The sequence below is a fragment of the Onychomys torridus genome, chromosome 3, assembly GCF_903995425.1.
Source record: "Onychomys torridus chromosome 3, mOncTor1.1, whole genome shotgun sequence".
NCBI classification, from domain to species: Eukaryota; Metazoa; Chordata; class Mammalia; order Rodentia; family Cricetidae; genus Onychomys; species Onychomys torridus.
In genome coordinates, this window is record NC_050445.1 from 126702998 (window position 1) to 126721506 (window position 18509).

At 46.9% G+C, this 18509-nt stretch overlaps 1 pseudogene; it reads left to right on the top strand.

Annotated features, from left to right (window-relative positions):
- The first annotated feature begins 1385 nt into the window (after positions 1–1385).
- On the top strand, positions 1386–11218 carry LOC118580130 (annotated as a pseudogene).
- Positions 11219–18509: the final 7291 nt, after the last annotated feature.

Below are 18509 nucleotides of genomic sequence, written 5' to 3' on the forward strand. Positions count from 1 at the left end.
AGCTGGGTGGCCTGTTGGGTGCTGCTGGACAGCTTGCCCCTTGCTATGGTTGGACAGACCCAGCTCGCCCCTCGCTATGGTTGGACAGACCCAGCTCGCCCCTCGCTATGGTTGGACAGACCCAGCTCACCCCTCGCTATGGTTGGGCAGTTTGCCCTCTCAAAAACTCAGAATGAAACTTACTTACCATGAGAGCTGAGTTAACAGATGGGAACTTTGTGGTGGTACATGACTGCGATCCCAGCATCCAGGAGGCAGAGGCAAGAGGACCACAGATTCTGGTTAACAGGAGCTTCAGGCTAGCCTAGGTTATACAGTGAGGTCTATGGAGTGGGAGGTGCTGTAAGAGCTGTCCAAGAATGGATAGAGGTCTTTAACATGACCACATGAGAGGCTTGAACCTCCAACTCTTAGAGCATCGCTGAGTCTCTGTCTCCTCTCCTCTTTTTCTCCTCCTCCCTTCATATTCTCCTGCATCTCTACTTTCCATCCACCATGTTATGATGCAGTAAGAGACCTTCACTAGATGCTAGTATCTTAATCGTAAACTTCCCCAGTCTCTGGAACTAGGAACCAATAACTTTTTATTAAAAAAACAAAAACAAAAACAAAAACCCTTTCTAATCGTTAGAAATGACTCGACCTGTGGTCTTCCATTGTAGCCATGAAATAGACTTTCGACTCCCAACAAATTCTCACCTCCCCACCCCACCTCACTCAGTGCCCTGCAATGCTGACCTTCATGACCTGCCTCATTTAGGCTCCTTTGCCTTGGCTTCCTGGTCAGGTGGAGGTTCAGAGGAGGGGAAAGCTTCCTGCAGGAGCTAGCCTGGGATGTTCCACACCTTTATTCCTTGCAAGTTCCCTATGCCCCTGCCCATAGCTTTACAGGATCTGTAATGGCTCAAATACAAAATGTTCTTCACATGTCCATGTGTTCAAGGCTTGGTCCCCACCTGTATTGCCTGCCATCGGTAGGTAGTGGAAAATTTAGAAGGTAGGGCTTAGCTAGAGGAAGTTGATGCAGTCCTACCACAGGCTCAGAAACTCCAGAGCCAGCCATCAGGGGTGGAAACTTCTGAAACCCTGAGACAAAATGATCTTTCTTTTCTCACATTGTTTCTCTCAGGAATCTGTCACAGTGATTGACACACCATCCTTCATCACCAGTTCCTCAGGTACTCAGTTGATGACAGTTGCTTCTGACCTTGACTATTCAAGCACTCTTGGGCTGACACATATTTCCGGGATACCCTAGCATCTCCCATGCATCACTAGTGACCCCATCCTGTCCTGCTGAAGCACAGCTGGGGGATACATGCCCCCATGACTGTATAAGATGGCCACCTCCTGCTCTGTTGCACTCTGTGAGGACACTGACCGCCATGGTTCCTTCTGCCATAAGTGCATCAGGCCTGAAGGTGTATTTCAAAGGAGCAGTGCTAAGAATTCAGGAACCAAGCCGTGGGGCTCTGGCTCAGGGCACTACTCTTGAGTGTGGTGCTGGGTCTGCCACTAAACAACTGTGAGTGCAGGGACCTGAGCCCCTTGTTTGGACTCTATTTCCTTTACCTGTCTTGTAACAGTTAGACTCCTTCCAAGAAAGTTCAAAATGTCAATAAACAGATAAATGAATAAAGAAAATGGGGAGTACATACATAATGGAGTACTCTTCAGCCTTAAGGAAGAACACAATTACATCATCTACAGGGAAATGGAGAGGCCTGGAGCTCATCATGTTAAATGAAGTAAGTCAGACTTCAAAGATAAATATCACATTTTTCTTCTATCATGTATAGACTATAGATTTCAATGTTTCAGTGTATATATTTCCCCATTCTACTTTCATGTCACATATGTAATTGGCTGTTTTTCTCCTGTCTGCCTGTTCCCAAATACCTGGCAGCCACTTCCCAAATAATTGACTCTGAGGCTTAATATAATATAATAATTGGATGAGAAGATTCAAAGTTCTCTTCTAGGTCCCACACTTTTTAAACTTATTTTATTAGATTTTATTTATTGTGTGAGAAAGAGACAGAGTATGTGTGTGTGTCTGTGTGTGTCTCTGTCTGTGTGTCTATTTCTGTTTGTGTCTGTGTGTGTGTGTTTCTGTGTGTGTCTGTGTGTCTGTGTATATGTGCGTGTGTGAACATGCCACAGCACATATGTCTTGAGGACATTTAGGAGTCAATTCCATCTTTACACCGTTTGGTCGCAGAGATCAAACTCAGGCCATGAGGCTTGACCACAAGTGCCTTTTCCCGCCTTGCCCCACTGAGACATTTCACCAGCCCTAAGCCAATTTTCGAGCATAAAATCAACCTTGTCTTCCTTGCCCTTGTGCCAGGGAGGCTCTGGTTCCAAGAATTAATGGAAACCGGATGATGGAAGGCCTGTCCTGCCAGGCCTCCCACGTGGTACATTTGGTTTTGCTCTCCCAGCCGTCCTCCAGCCCCTTCTCACTTCCGCTTGCTTCTGCCACTGCTCCAGGGAGGGAAGGAAGAAAGGGAAAGTTTAAATCAGTTGCTCAAAATGCAAACCAGCCCAGCAAACAAAAACATGGAAAAAGTGAAGGAGCACCTCAGCAAATTGGCATGGCCTTTACGACCGGGCCTCTGGAGTTTCACACAGGCTTAGCCTGTGGCTGTGAGGCTGGCAGCCTCAATACTTCACCCCAGACACTTCATCAGTGATAGGCAGCACACACCATGATAAGATGCACACGCCATGATAGACTGCACATGTCATGATAGGCTGCACATGCTGTGATAGACTGCACACATCATGATAAACTACACACATCATGATAGACTGCACACACCATGATAGACTGCACACACCATGATAGACTGCACATGCAATGATAGACTGCACACGCCATGATAGACTGCACACACAATGATAGACTGCACACACTATGATAGACTGCATACACAATAATAGACTGCACACACTATGATAGACTGCATACACAATAATAGACTGCACACACTATGATAGACTGCACACGCCATGATAGACTGCACACGCCATGATAGACTGCACACGCCATGATAGACTGCACACGCCATGATAGACTGCACATGATGTGATAGACTGCACACACCATGATAGACTGCATACACAATAATAGACTGCACACACTATGATAGACTGCACACACCATGATAGACTGCACACGCCATGATAGACTGCACACGCCATGATAGACTGCACACGCCATGATAGACTGCACACGCCATGATAGACAGCACTTGTGAACTGTGAGCCAGAATAAATGCTCCTCCTTTCAGTGACTTTTGTTGCGATATCAACAGGAAAGGAAACTGAGGCGGCCCCTCTGCTGTCTTGTCCCCTAGTCAGAGCTTTAGTTATGATGCTGTCATTTAGTGAATGCCCGCCATGTTTCAGAACTTAGAGAAGTTATCCAAACCCCTTAGGGAGCTTCATGGCTGACTCAGTCATGGTGGTAGGATAAGTCATGATGTCACTCACAGCCCCCAGCAACCCTGAGAAGTGGGTAACCCTGCCTCCATTCTAGCAGATTCCTAATCAGTTATTACTGGAGAATGCTTGTGGTGGAGAAGAGCCTGTTCTGGAGGGAGAGTCTCGTCTGGGGGATGGGCAGGCGACAGGATTCTCTCAAGTCTCAGGAGTAGGAAGACATGCCCAACATATCTCCACCTGGAACTCGCCAGTCTTGGTGGAACTTTAGAAATGGAATTCCTTCTGGTGGGCAGATGACAAAGGTCTCCAGTGTCTTGCCTTGGTGGCACAGGAGCCAGAAACATACCACAGTGTCTTGGGCCAAGTGGTGATGACCTATGACATATTTTGCAAAAAAGGAAGGCATTGTGAGTGGTATTTCATGGATTTAAAAGAGTTTCAACATGGTGATAACCTGTTTGCAATTTTTTTGAGACAGTTTCATGTAGCCCAGGCTAGCCTCCACTTGCTGTGCAGCTGAGGATGACCTTGAACTCCTGATCCTCCTGCTTCTACCTCCTGAGTACTGGGGTCCTAGGCAGACACCACCTTACCTGGCTCCAATATTCTTTAATTTATTAATTCCTTTAATAAACTAGGAGCTGCTGAGAGCTGAGACCCACTTCACAGTTCCTAGGTGATACCTCACCCGAGTGCCTGATTTCTGTCCTGTCAGTGGCTCTTGATACCTCCAAGAAGGTAAATCAAAACCTTCCTTGCTTTTCTTTTTAAATTTTCATTTTTATTGTTGTTATTATTGTTTGTGTTTGGTTGTTTTGACTACGTGTATGTCTGTGTACCGCATTTGTGCCTAGTTCCCGTGGAGGACAGAAGACAGAGTGGGGTCCTCAGGAACTGCAGTTAAAGGTGGTCCTTTAAAGCAGGTGCTGGGAATTGAACCCTGGTCCTGTGGAAGAGGAGCCAGTGCTCTCAACCACTGAGCCATCTCTCCTCCCCATCTCTTGCTTTCCTACCCTAATCTCTACCTGCAGGAGGTAACTGAGTCCTGAAACCTGGTAGGTACTCAATAAACAACTAATGTAAATAAAGTTCTGGGTGGGAGGTGGAAACAAGTTCCTTAGTTCCTTTTTCTGTTTTATGCCCAAACAATGCTACTCAGGGCAGTTGACCGTCCCTCGGGGAACTGAAAAGCCTCCTGGATGAGGATCACTGCTACACACATGTGCTTTGATGAGGCTCCCTGGTACACACATGTGCTTTGGTGATGCTCACTACTACACACATGTGCTTTGATGAAGCTCCCTGGTACACACATGTGCTTTGGTGATGCTCACTACTACACACATGTGCTTTGGTTTAGGGAAGATTCATAAATTTTGCTGAAGGGGGAAAAGGTCCTGTGGCAAGCTGGCTTCCTTTTGCTTGTTTTCAGTGGCTTGTTGAACCCCTTTCCTGCCCTGAGGCAGAGCTAGTCCTCTTGGGGATGTGGGTGATGACCACAAGCACAAAATAAGAAAAAAGAATGTGTGACTTAGAATCAGGAGATCTGGCTTGGACGCTGGCTTGCTCACTGTTTTTGAAGCTGTGGGTGGGTCACCTCTCTCCAGGTTTGGCTTTCTTTTCTGTAAATTGGGCTTACTGGGCCTCATAGTCTTCAGGCTGCTGGGAGGTTTAAGGGAGAACATATCAAAGCATCCAACAAAGCCACTGGCTCACAGACAGCTCACAGCTCACAGATGGCTCACAGCTCACAGACATGTGATGCTGTTCCCTGAAAGCCTCCACTGGGGATAAACTCCCAAAGGAAGAGTCACAGCCTATCTTTAGCCACCCTGTGTGAGGGGGCATTTGAGAGTTGGGGTTGGTGCCAACAAAACAAAAACTGCTTGCAGTCATATTATAGGCTGTCAGGCAGAAAGTTTTAACTTTTAAAAATGACACGTCTGTATTTACTCAGGGGGCGGGTGCAGGCATGTTGTGGAGCTGGACGGACAATTGGCCGCGTCACTGGTCTCCCTCTATGATGGGACTCAGCAGGCACTTTGCCCTATGAACCATCTCTCCGGCTCTCAACCCCGCCCCCTTTTTAAAAAACGTTTATTTAGTGTGTGTGGACGACTATTTGTGTCCACTCAGGTGCCCAGAGTGGCTGTGGGGTCGGAGCACAACTTGCCTGAGTTGGGTTTTCTCCTTCTACCAGGTGGATCCCAGGGATCGAGGCTCAGATCGAGTCTTGACGGCAAGAGCCCTTTCCTACGGAGCTCTCTCCCTGGCCCTCAACTATCTTTTAGTATTTCATTTTCACTTGCTTTTATTTTTGACACACATGGCAGTTTAATATTGATTGCCAGCTCAATGAGATTTAGGATCAGCCAAGCGGCAAAGCCTCTGCGCGTGCCCGTGAGGGGCTTTCCAGAGCGGGTTGACAGACCGGAAGAGCCCTTGAAAGTGGGTGGCACGGGGAGAAATGCTGCCTCCTCATGTCCGTTACTTGTCTCACTTCTATGACAAAAATACCCAAGAGAATAACTTTAAAAGGAAGTTATTGTCTCACATTTCTGGGGTTCAGTCATCACAGCAGGGGAAATCATGATCATAGGCATTTGGGGCAGCTGGTCACATGGCATTCACAGCCAGGAAACAAAGAGATGGATGCTGGACTTCAGCTCAGTCTCCCATTTAGTCAAGCTGCTTTACCCACTGAACCATCTGGCCAGCGCAAACACTGGCTTTTAAATAAAAGCTGTGTTGAGATAGAAACCACACAGTGTAAAAAACACTCTAAATTGTACACTTCCATCATTTTTAATATATTCCTAGTATATTCACAGAATTGTGTGACCATCACCGCAATCTCAGAACATTTTGTCACCCTCAAGAGGAAATGCACACCTTGGAGAGATGGCTGAGAGGTTACGGGGTCTGACTGTACCACCAGAGCATTGGGGTTCAGGTCCCAACAAATGGCTCACATACACCTGTAATTCCAGCTTCAAGAGACCCAGCGCCCCTTTCTCGCCTCTGTAAGCACCCACACACACACAAAATAAAACCACACTCTACGTCTCTCTTTTTTTCCCCCAAGTGCTAACTTTTAAACTGGGGCTGGGCCCCTTTCGGTTGGCATGAGTGACAGCTGGCTATTTCTCCATGGCAGTCCATCATCTGACCATACATAACAGAACCATGATCTTTCAGGTGCAGTGAGAAGTGGCTTGGGAACTGAGTCGAGGGCAAACTCAGCAGGGGATGCAAGAGGAACACAGTTCATTTCTCCCTCACCCAATCCTATAGGCAGCTGGGGGCAGCTCACAGCTCCTTCTTGCCTAGTGTAAAACTTTTCTCAGTATCCAACATGCCAGATGGAGCTCTGGCCAGCCAATCCTCTTTCCAGACAGCAAGAATAAGGACAGAGTAAAAGCTGTATGCCATTGGCTTTTCGGAAAATGTGTCATTGGCTTCCAGAAACGTATCTACTAGCATCCCATTGACAGGAACTTGCTCATATTACCATGTTGACCTGCAAAGAAGGCTGGGGAATTTAGCCCTATCTAAATCAGCCACAGTAGCTGTTATTTAAAAAAAGGAGACTAGGCATTGGAGCATGTACCCAATAGCAAGTGCTTAAATAGTCCTGCATACCAAAACAACTAAAACTCTGGTATACAGCAATGAGCCCCCCTGCCCTCGCCACTCACACTTGCTCTCAGGTTCTTGGTTAGTTGGAAAGTTTTGGATCAGCAACAGCCTTGATAAGCTTAGATTCAGCTCGAGGTTGGGTCCTGTCTGTCCAGCTCTGTATTCCCCAGGACCAGCACTACTAGGGTGTGTTCTCTTCGTGACAAATGGTAGGTACACAAGTCAATCAAAGACATGTGATACCTTTAGAAGCCTCTTGAGTGACTCCTTCCTACCCTCTGTTAACCAAAGCCAGATGCAGGCCAAGTTAACATCAAGGACAGAAGGGATACTCTATTCACTTTGATACCTAACATCATAAAATCACACAGCAAAGGGTCTGTGCATAAAATTTGAACACAGAGGGTGGTTGAGCATGGTGAATAATGATGCGTTGTTCTACAAAAGATAATGAGTCCGGGCGGTGGTGGCGCACGCCTTTAATCCCAGCACTCGGGAGGCAGAGCCAGGCGGATCTCCGTGAGTTCGAGGCCAACCTGGGCTACCACGTGAGCTCCAGAAAAGGCGCAAAGCTACACAGAGAAACCCTGTCTCGAAAAACCAAAAAAAAAAAAAAAAAAAAAAAAAGATAATGAACATTGCCAGGTGTCCTTGTCAACTTTAACTGTCAATTGGTCCCAACCTAGAGTCACTTGATAAAGAGTCTCACCTGAGGGACTGTCCATATCTTGTAAGTCTGTGGGCATGTCTGGGGGAGGGATTCCTGGTTATTAACTGATATGGGAGGGCCCAACCCATTGTGAATGGCACAGTTCCCTGGGCAGATATAGTTACTAGGTGGGTAAATGAGCAAGCAGTGTTCCTCTGTGGTTTCTGCTTCATGGTTCTGTTTGAGTTCTTGCTCTGATTTCCCTCAGTGATGGACGGTGACACGGAAGTATAAACCAAATGCATCCTTTCCTCCCGAAAGTTGCTTTTGCTGAGACTGTTTTATCACAGCAACATAGAGGAAGCCAGAACACCAGTAATCCTGGAACCAGCCATTCATGCTCTGAGGTCCCCAGGAGCAACTGCCTTTTGCTGTTGCTATGATTTCAAGCCTGGCCTGACTTCCAGGTTGATCCCCCTTGATAATCTATCTGCCTTTCAGGACTAAGCAAAGCCCTGCCTCTCACAAAAGTGCTTCAAGCCACAGTTCTTACTTCCTTTCCACCAGCCACCTGCAGCTTTTTTTGCCTAGAGACAGGGCTTCTAAGACTCCAGAGTGTAACCAGAATGTACTTGCTTTCGCTTCAGTCCCCACAGTTCAAATAAGGGCCAGATTCTCTTTACCCTCTGCCCCTCCCAAACACAAAAGGCTTATCATGTTACCCTTCTGTGGTATCACAGCTTAATGATCCATGAGGAAGCAGTGAGATTCCAGGCAATCAAACCCTTGAACCCCCAAAATCGATTTTATTTTGCTGGATTAAGACCAGGTTTATAGAGGCAGATGACTAAATTGGTAGAGTGCTTGCGGCTCAAGTCTGAGGACATGAGTTCCCAGCACCCACATAAAAAGCCAAACCTGAGGCCTAGAGAGATGGCTCAGTAGTTAAGAGCATTGTCTGCTCTTGCAGAGAACCCGGGTTCAGTCCCTCACAGGATCCCACGCTCACAATCCTCTATAACTCCAGCTCCATGGACTCTGATGACCCTTTTCTGCCCCTGCCCCAACACTGCATGCACATGGTGCACACACATACGTGAGACATAACACTCACACACATAAAATAATAATAATAATTTAAAAAACAGACCTGGTGTACATTTATAATTCTAGCACTAGAGAGTCAGAGACAGGCAGATCCCTGGAACTCACTGCCCAGCTAGCCTGACAAACTTGGTGAGTTCCATCCGAGTCAGTATCTGGCTTGCAACTGCTCCTGAATGCACACACACACACACACACACACACACACACACACACACACCAAAACAAAGCAGAGCTGGTTTTACAGCAGTGAAAATTCAGAATTCAGTGACCAGCTTAACCTCTCCAAAGGGTGACCTTTTCCCAGTTTACATTCTCAGTAAGTCACCCTGCTAAATGGTAATTACTTGAGCTTCAGGAAAATTTCTGAAAGGTTTTGGTCAACCTTTCCAGAATAAATAACATTCAGTGTACCTCACTAATGCCATTTGCCTTAGCCCGCTTCTGCGTTAGTGACAAAACTGCGATTCAGTCCATTGTGGAACAATGAAACTATTCCTTTCTGGCCCGTATCCATGAAATGGTGCTACTGACATTCAGCCTGGGTTTCCCTCAATCTCTGTAAGCACTTACAGACACCCAGAAACCTGTTTCCCCGTGATTCTTGACCCAGGCAAATGGATGAAGATTGACCTGAGAAAAGTTCACTCAAAAACCTAAACTTCTTCTTGGCTACAGCCTAAAGTTAGCACCAAATAGAAAAACCATCGGGCAACTAGTTATTCAACAAATGACAGCGACTTCTGTCATACTAGAGCCGCCCCTTCCCATACAGGTGGTTTTAATGTGATCTTTGTGTAGCTTAGGGATTCAAACTGGGTTCTTACACCTTTTCCGGAAAAAATGAGCCACAGGTGAGAATAAATCATCCCGCTAGGCATGGTAATGCACACCTTTAACCCCAGCCCTCAGGTGCTGTGAGTTCCAGGCCAGCCTGGTCTATGTAGTAAGTTCCAGGACAACCAGGGCTATGCATAAAGACCCTATCTCAAAAAAAATAGTAGCTCTTGCAGAGAGGAAGGACAGCAGAAGCAGTGAAGGTGGGCGAGTGCGAGGCATCTGCCAGGCTGCCACTGGAGTGCCAGTACCTGAACAAGAATGCCCTGACCACCCCTCGCTGGGCCCCTCACCCCACCGGTGAAGCATTTCAGCGCCACTCTGAGGGCGGAGCAGCTGCAGAAGTCCACCGAGACAGCCCAGCAGCTGAAGAGAAGGGCCGGGGTGCCATTCCATGCCAAGGGCCGGGGGCCGCTCCGCAAGATGGACGCTACAACCCCTCTCAAAGGCATCCCGAAGCAAGCCCCCTTCAGAAGTCCCCCCACGCCCAGTGTCTTCAGCCCCTCCGGGAACCGGACCCCAATACCACCTTCGAGGACACCATTGCAGAAAGAAAGGGGTGTGAAGCAGCAGGATATTTCTGAGCTGAATACGGTTGGTGCTAGCCGAGAGGCAAAGAGGAGGAGGAAGACTTTAGACACAGAAGTGGTGGAAAAGCCCACCAAGGAAAAGACAGTTGTTGAAAATGCCACCCCTGACTATGCTGCTGGCCTGGTGTCCACACAGAAACTTGAGTCTTTGAATAGCGAGCCAGCACTTCCCTCCACAAGTTACCTGCCCTCTACCCACAGTGTGGTACCGGCCTCGTCTTGTATCCCCAGCTCTGAGATGCCCCCAGCCCCTCCTTCCCGGGAAGCCAGCTGACCACCTGAGGAGCCCAGTGCCCCAAGCCCTACACACCCAGCTCAGTTTAAACAAAGGGCTCCTATGTATGTATAACCAGTGGTCTGAGCCCAGCTACGCCAGCACCTGCAGCACCTACCTTGCCTCTGACACCTACTACTCCCTCGGCTGCCACTCCCACTGCTCAGACACCTCCAGTTGCCATGGTGGCTCCACAGACCCAGGCACCTACCCCTGTTCAGCAGCAACCCAAGAAGAACCTGTCCCTCACGAGAGAACAGATGTTTGCTGCCCAAGAGATGTTCAAGACGGCAAACAAGGTCACTCGGCCAGAGAAAGCCTTCATCCTGGGCTTCATGGCTGGCTCTCGAGAGAACCCATGCCCGGAGCAGGGGGATGTGATCCAGATCAAGCTCAGCGAGCACACAGAGGATCTGCCCAAGGCAGACAGCCAGGGCAGTACCACCATGCTAGTGGACACAGTGTTCGAGATGAACTACGCCACGGGCCAGTGGATGCGCTTCAAGAAGTACAAGCCCATGACCAATGTGTCCTAAGTGCCATCTCTGCTGCTGACCTCATCAGGCCCGAAGACAAGTTTTGCTGGCTATGCTATGTGACCCAAGCAGATGCCCAAGGATGTACTCCACCCAGCACCTGCCATGCACAGGCTGCTGGGCCACAGGCTGTCTTAAGTTTTAGATTACTTCTCTGGGGGATGTACTTTTTTAAAAAATTATTATAATGGGTTAGTTTTTGTGTGATTAAGATACTTTTTTTTTTTTAGATTCAGTATTAATATTCTAATGCTAAACCAAAAAAAGTTCATTTTAGTGCCTGTTAAGGCTTTTACATTTATTTTTTCTTGTACAAACCTGCACTAGCTGAGAGGACTTTCTTTGCTTGTGCATGGCCTCCCTCATGAGGCCAAGGGGACCAAAGGTGACACCCGGCAGGCTAGGCTGTGAGGGGGCTGTCTCAGTGCCATTGCCTGCCAGGGATTTGTATATGTTTTTTGGACAGTTGTAAACATTTCAAACCTGTCTCTGGGTACCTATTTTCATTGTAAAATGATACGAACATTAAAGTTTAGTTTTTCTAAAAAAAAAAAAATTATTTGATAATTTCATAAATGTAAAAAAATGTGTCTTGGTCACATCCACTCCCAGCTCCCCCTTCCCACTGCCCTGGGGTACTCCCCACTTGTCCTCCTCTCCTTCACACCCCCTCTCTCTTTTTCTCATTGTCCATTGAGTCTAATTGATGCTGCCTGTTGAAATGTTGGCTGCTCTGGTTGGCTTGATCTTCTACAGGGAATCATAGCTGCCTGGGGCCATGAATGTAATGGCCATATTATGTCTTGAAGACAGAATCCCTTCCCCATCCTTTGGCTTTTTCATTCATTTTAAAAAAGATGTTTAATGTCAATATTTATTGGGATTTTTTGTTTGTTTGTTTGTTTGTTTTTGGAGATAGGCTCCAGAACATGTAGCCCCAGTTGTCCCAGAACTTGATCAAGATGTAGGCCAGCTGGCCTCAAACTCACAGAAATAATAACAACATCAAATGACAATGAGTGATCTGAAGCAATCTTATTCCCTCACATCTGGGAGGAACATGAAAACACATTCCTACAACAATTCCATGTTTTGAAGAAACTGAGGTCACAAGACTCTTGTCTTTTTTCTTGAAATGTTCTCACACACTCAGAAGTCTCCTCACACGACTCCATCACTGGACCATGTTCTCACAGGCCCCTGTTCCCAATCGGTACAGGGTGGGCATATGGCTCACTGGTGCCGCAGGGGCTGGTTGGCTTGGTGATGGGGCAGGGGCTGGTTTTTTTCATTCTTCTGCCCCTTCTTCTGCAATATTCCCTGAGCCTTAGAAGTTTAAGGGTTGATATAGATGCCCCACTAGGGCTGAGCACAGCATACAACAGTTACTTATTCTTAGCACTTTGACCTTTTAGGGTCTCTGTGTTACTGCTGACCACTGCAGAATGAAGCCTCTGGCCAATGTTGAAGGCATATATATATACACAGGACTTATTGGAATGACTTACTGGCTGCAGTACAGCTAATTCAACAATGGCTGGCTGTGAACAGAAAGTCTGAAAATCCATAGCTGGTCTTCAGTATATGATGGAATCCCAAAGAAGTAGGCTCCAATGCCAGTGGAGGAATGGGTGTGCTAGCAAGATGAGGACAAGCAGGCCAAGAAGAAGGAAACCCTCCCTCTTCCAAGTCTTTATATAGACTTCCAGCAGAAGGCGTGGCCCAGATTAAAGGTGTGTGTTCGCATCTCAAAGATCTGGACTAGAAGTGGATTAACCCACTTCAAACCAAGCAAAAATAGACTCTCACTGGCATGCCCTCTGTTTCTGGATTGTAGTCCATTCCAGATGTGGTCAAATTGACAGCCTGGAACTCACAGAGATCTGCCTGCCTATGCCTCCCGAGTGGTGGGATTAAATGTGCTACCACCGCCTGGCAAGGGACAGTCTTTTAGTATCTTAAATTTAAACATGACAACCATTGATATTCTCTTCATTGATGTTACATCATCACTGATAAAGAAATTGAGGAAAGAAAACACAAATATCTGTACAAACTCATTCTTAACAAAATACAACAGAAGCACTCATGTCAACTCCAACCCTCATTTCTGCAACTGATCATGTGGCCTTAGCTGGTATTTATAACTACCTTCCTCTACTACCCATTCTGTATTTCCTCCATCCTCAGCAAGAACCTCAGCAGGTCTTGGCTCCTTTCTTGGAGGAGTTACCCACACCTTCATTCCTGATGGGTGTGTGTCGTTGTCATCCTGCCTGGATTAGGTTGCTGTAGTTTTCTGTTGACTTTAATCACCTGGCATGGTAACCCCAAGAGACGCCCTAAAGGATCTCTTGCGTTCCAGACATAATCCTTCTTACCTCCATCATGGAGAAGCAATCCAGTTTCCTTTTAATGATCTGCATCAATCACCCTCCAAAAACGCTGATTCCTTTCTTAGCCTGTTGATGTAAGTGCATTAGACACCCAAGGACCAGGGGGAAGTCTGAGCTTCCAGCTCCATGAAATGCTTGTTGTGGCTCCTGGCAGGAGCGCTCCCTGCTTTGGAACCAAAGCAGAACTGAAGGTCGTGGGAATAGGAAGCAAACATTTTACTAGAGGTGATAGCAAGTGAGACTATTCCCTATCCACCCTTTGATTCCTCGACCCATGGATCCTGGCTACGGGAGAAACAGTGCCATATATTGGATGCTGACTGAAAGCATACACTGCCTTCTGGAGAACCTGCCCAGCCCTCCGGCTGCTGCCACCTAATTGGCACTGTCTTCAAAAGGCCATTCCATCTTTCTGTCAGGCCCATTGCTTCAGGATGGTAGGGAACACGGTAAGACCAGTGGGTTCCATGATAGTGGGCCCTGTTGTAGAATATTATTCTAAGATGTGTTACATTTGTTTATGCTGTGGAATATTTGTTTGGTGATGCAAAGATGTGTTGCATTCTTTTATGTTACATTTGTTTAATTCTGTGAAGCTATGTTACATTGCTTGTCTAAAACACCTGATTGAGGCCTGGCGGTGGTGGTGCATGCCTTTAATCCCAGCACTCAGGAGGCAGAGCCAGGCGGATCTCTGTGAGTTTGAGGCCAGCCTGGTCTACAGAGAGAGATCCCGGACAGGCACCAAAATTACACAGAGAATCCCTGTCTCAAAAAACCAAAGCATATTGGCAATTTCTCCTTCCAAACAAACTGTGTGATCATGTATACTGCTGGAAGTTCTGCCCACTGTGAAGATTTCCCTTCACCAGTATCTTTCAGGGTTGCCCCAGAAAGGGGTTGTAATGCTGCAGCTGTCCACTTCCAGGTAGTGCCTACATAATGTGCAGAACCATTAGTGAACCAGGCCCGAGTCTTCTCTTCCTCAGTCATCCCATCATAGGAACACCCCATGAGGCCCTAGGTGCGTGCTTGGCAGCAGACAGCATTGTAATAGGAATAGAAATCATAGGCAATTGAGCAACTCCTTCATGTAATTTGCTTGTAATCAGGGCTTGCTTGGGCCTGATCAGATATATACCACTTCCATTTGATAATAGATTGCTGTTGTATACAACCTACTTTATGACTCGCTTGGTCAGATAACACCCAGCTCATGATGAACAACTCAGATTGCATGATAACTTGGTGGCCATTGTTAATTGTTCAGTTTCTACTAAAGCCTAATAGCAGGCCAAAAGCTGTCTTTCAAATGAAGAATTGTCTGTAGATGATAGTAGAACCTTGCTCCAAAATCCCCATGGTCTTTTCTGTGATTCATCTATGGGGAATGCTGAAGTTCCCTATCTGCCGCTGACACGTCAAGTACCTTTAGGTCTTCTGGATCATGGTCCAAGTGGTGGAGCAGCCAGCACAGCAGCCTGGACCTGTGGAAGAGCCTTCGCCTGGTCCAGGCCCCACACAAAGCTGACAGCGTTCTGAGTCCCTTGGTGTATGGCTGAAGTAACACACCCAAGTGGGGAATGTGCTGTCTGTGAATCCAAATAGGTCCACTAAATGTTGTGCTTCTTTTTTAGTGGCGGGAGGGGCCAGGTGCAATCAGTTATCCTTCACCTTAGTAGGAATATCTCTGCATGCCCTGCACCACTGGACTTCTAAGAATTTCACAGAGATAGAAGGTCCTTGAATTTTGGTTGGATTTATTTCCTATCCTCTGATGTACATGTATGTTACCAATGAGTCTGAAGTTGTTGCTACCTCCTGCTCACTTGGTCCAATAAGCATAATGTTGTCAATATAGTGCACCAGTGTGATATCTTGTGGAAGAGACAATCAAGATCCCTCTGAGTTATGACACAGGGCTAGAGTTAATATATCCTTGAGGTAAAATTGTAAAGGTATACTGCTGGCCTTGCCAACTGAATGCAAATTTCTTCTGGTATACTTATGTACAGGTACATTTGCTGGATCAATATCTGCATACCATGTACCAGGAGGTGTGTTAATCTGCTCAGGTAAGGCCACCACATCTGGTGCAGCAGCTACAGTGGGGGTCATTGCATCACTGAGTTTTCGATAGTCAACTGTCATTCTCCACGATCCATCTGTCTTCTGCGCTGGCCAGTTAAATGGAGTTGTGCCGGGAACCACCACCCCTGCATCTTTCAAGTCCTTGATGGTGGCACTCATTTCTAAAATTTCTCCAGGGATGTAGGACTGTTGTTTTTGTTTTTTGTTGTTGTTTGTTTGGTTTGGTTTGGTTTGGTTCTTAGTTTTTCGAGACAGGGTTTTTCTGTGTAGTTTTGGTTCCTGTCCTGGATCTCATTCTGTAGACCAGGCTGGCCTCGAACTCACAGAGATCCACCTGGCTCTGCCTCCCGAGTGCTGGGATTAAAGGTGTGCGCCACCAGCGCCCGGCATAGGACTGTTTTTAATTCACTAGTTTCTTTGGCAAAGGCAACTCTAAAGGCTCCATTTCATCTTTCTAACCATTATAGTCCTTACTCCACAGGTCAAGGAGCCAATGTGAGAATTCTGTCTATGCCAATTATACATTCTGGAACTGGGGAAACAGCCACAGGATGAGTGTGGGTACCCATTGGACCTACTGTGAGTCAGTCTTCAGTTAAAGCTCCATTGATCACCTGACCTCCATAAGCCCCTACTTTAACTGGAGGGCCACATTGTTTCTTGGTATCTCCCGGAATCAGCGTCAATTCAGAGCCAGTATCTAATAGGCCCCCCAAAATCTGATAATTTCCTTTCCACCAGCATACAGTTATCCTTGTGAAAGGATGTAGGTCCCTCTGGGGAAGTACTGGAGCAAGGTTAACAAACTCCTAGGTATCTTGTCAAGCAAGGTCTTTCCTCAGGGGAACCTGGCCATCCCTCCATTCAAGGGGTCTGGGTCTGTAAACTGGCTCCAACCTGGAAATTGATTCACTGGCCAAGATTGCCTTTTACCACGATCCTCCTTATAGGAGCATGGGTGACTCAAAGGCAGCTTTATCACCCAAACGCCCTTCTAGCATGGATGAGGTGCCCAGAACGCTGCATCCCCAGAGATCTCTGCACAACTTGCAGGCAGCTGGGCTGGCCAGTCTCCTCTCCCCAGTGATCATTACTGCTTAGATAATGTCAGGGTGAGAGTCTGGTGGATCTTGTAACTTTCTGAGTTTCCTAAGCCTGGGAAGTTGAGTGAGTTTCTCTCCTCCCACCAGGAGGTATGTTTTAGTTCAGAGGAAAACAGCAACAGAGAGAACAGGAGATGATGGAAGAGATGTCAAAGCATTTGGGGTTTAATTGCTATCCAACACTGGGGGTCACTTTCCTGACAGTGGGGTGAAAGTGCTAGATCTTTGTCGAATTTCCCTCTCCACCCATTTCCCCAGGTTAGTCCTGCACATGGGACCTGGCTCACTGTGTGTGTTTCACTGCTCAAGACCCACAGATTCTAAGAAGCCTTTTAACACTGGCAGACTGGACTGAATGTCATCAGCACAGCCCCAGGATCCGAGACACTGTGTCATCGTTCCTTTGGAGGGCTCCTGAACCCAATTCTGCTCCATTTGCTCAGTCCTAAGGGGTGAGGCAGGGGGAGGAGATGGGAGTCCAGCAGAGGTGCTGACATGATCGGAATGTTCCCTTGACTTCTACAATACCTCCTGGAAATTTTTGCCTGAAGCTATCATGGCAGTTGCTCTGATGTCCTTTGAGCCCAGGTCAGCAGACACATGACGAGGTTGAGTCAGAACATATAGACACCAGCTGAGTGAGCACAATTCAGAGCTGACTCCTCCTGCATTTGTCAGAGTAACAGAATTTATATAATGAACACACACACACACAAACACACGCGCGCGCGCGCGGTTTATTGGAATGACTTACAGGTTGCATCCTAGCGATAGGAATATTACTAAACCAAGCAAAGGTCCTGATAGGGAAAGGAGATAGGGCAAAAATCCATTCAGTCCACTCCAAAGGGCATTCCCAAACAGTTCTCTTCTTCTTTTCACCAGATCTTCCTGCGGCCTTTTTATTTGCCTAATTTGTTTGTGTAGAAGCAACAGCGTTCCTGTAGGGCCAAATTCCTCCCTGTTCTGCTGTTAACAGATCTAACCCTCTTCTATTCTGGAGGACTTCCTCTGCCAGGGAGTCTATCTGATCCTGAAAATCATTAATAGTACTAGATAAAGCTTGGACATCATCAATCAATTGGAAAGTTTCAAATATGAATGAACAGCAACCCCCAATCCTGCTAAGCAGGTGGTCAGAGCTCCAGAAATACCTAATCCTACCAAGAGGGGAATGAACTGAACTGCCCTTTTTACTCTGCCAGTGGCATAATCAAAGCTGGGAATGGGCACAGGATCATTTCCAGAAATAACATCTATGCCTGGCAATAGGGTTACCATGACACACTATCCTGTCCAGTTCGTGGGAAGAATAGTAAAGGCCACATTTCCCCCACAAATAAACACATGTCCCTTACTGGAGCAAAGAGAAGAACTATAATTCATTACTTGACTACAATTTCTAAGGGTAATAAATCCAACATCAACATCAAAGCTGTTATTCTGAAAATTTCCCTGAAAACAGGTGGAAGAATCAAAACGTAGGTTGAACTTGAAAAGGAAAACTAGCACTGCAGTAATTGCTAGGAAGACACGAAACCGGTCTTAAAGAAGAATTGGAAGGAATGGCAAGAGGCATAGGGGTGCCCAAACCCATCCACAGCCAGCAGTCCCTAGCCAAAGTGGGATTAGAAGTATTAAGGGCTCTATGCATGGCTTCCAAGATGTCTGAGGTTTGAGTATCCAGACCTACACCTCTGGGTTTGGGGAGAGCCAAAGGATGACACTCGAGCTCTGGAGACATTTCCTTTAGTCTAGTGCATGAGCTGGCTTTTTGGAGCCCAGTGCCTATGGTGAGACACTTTGCACAGCCTAGGTACAGGGGGAGGGGCTTGGACCT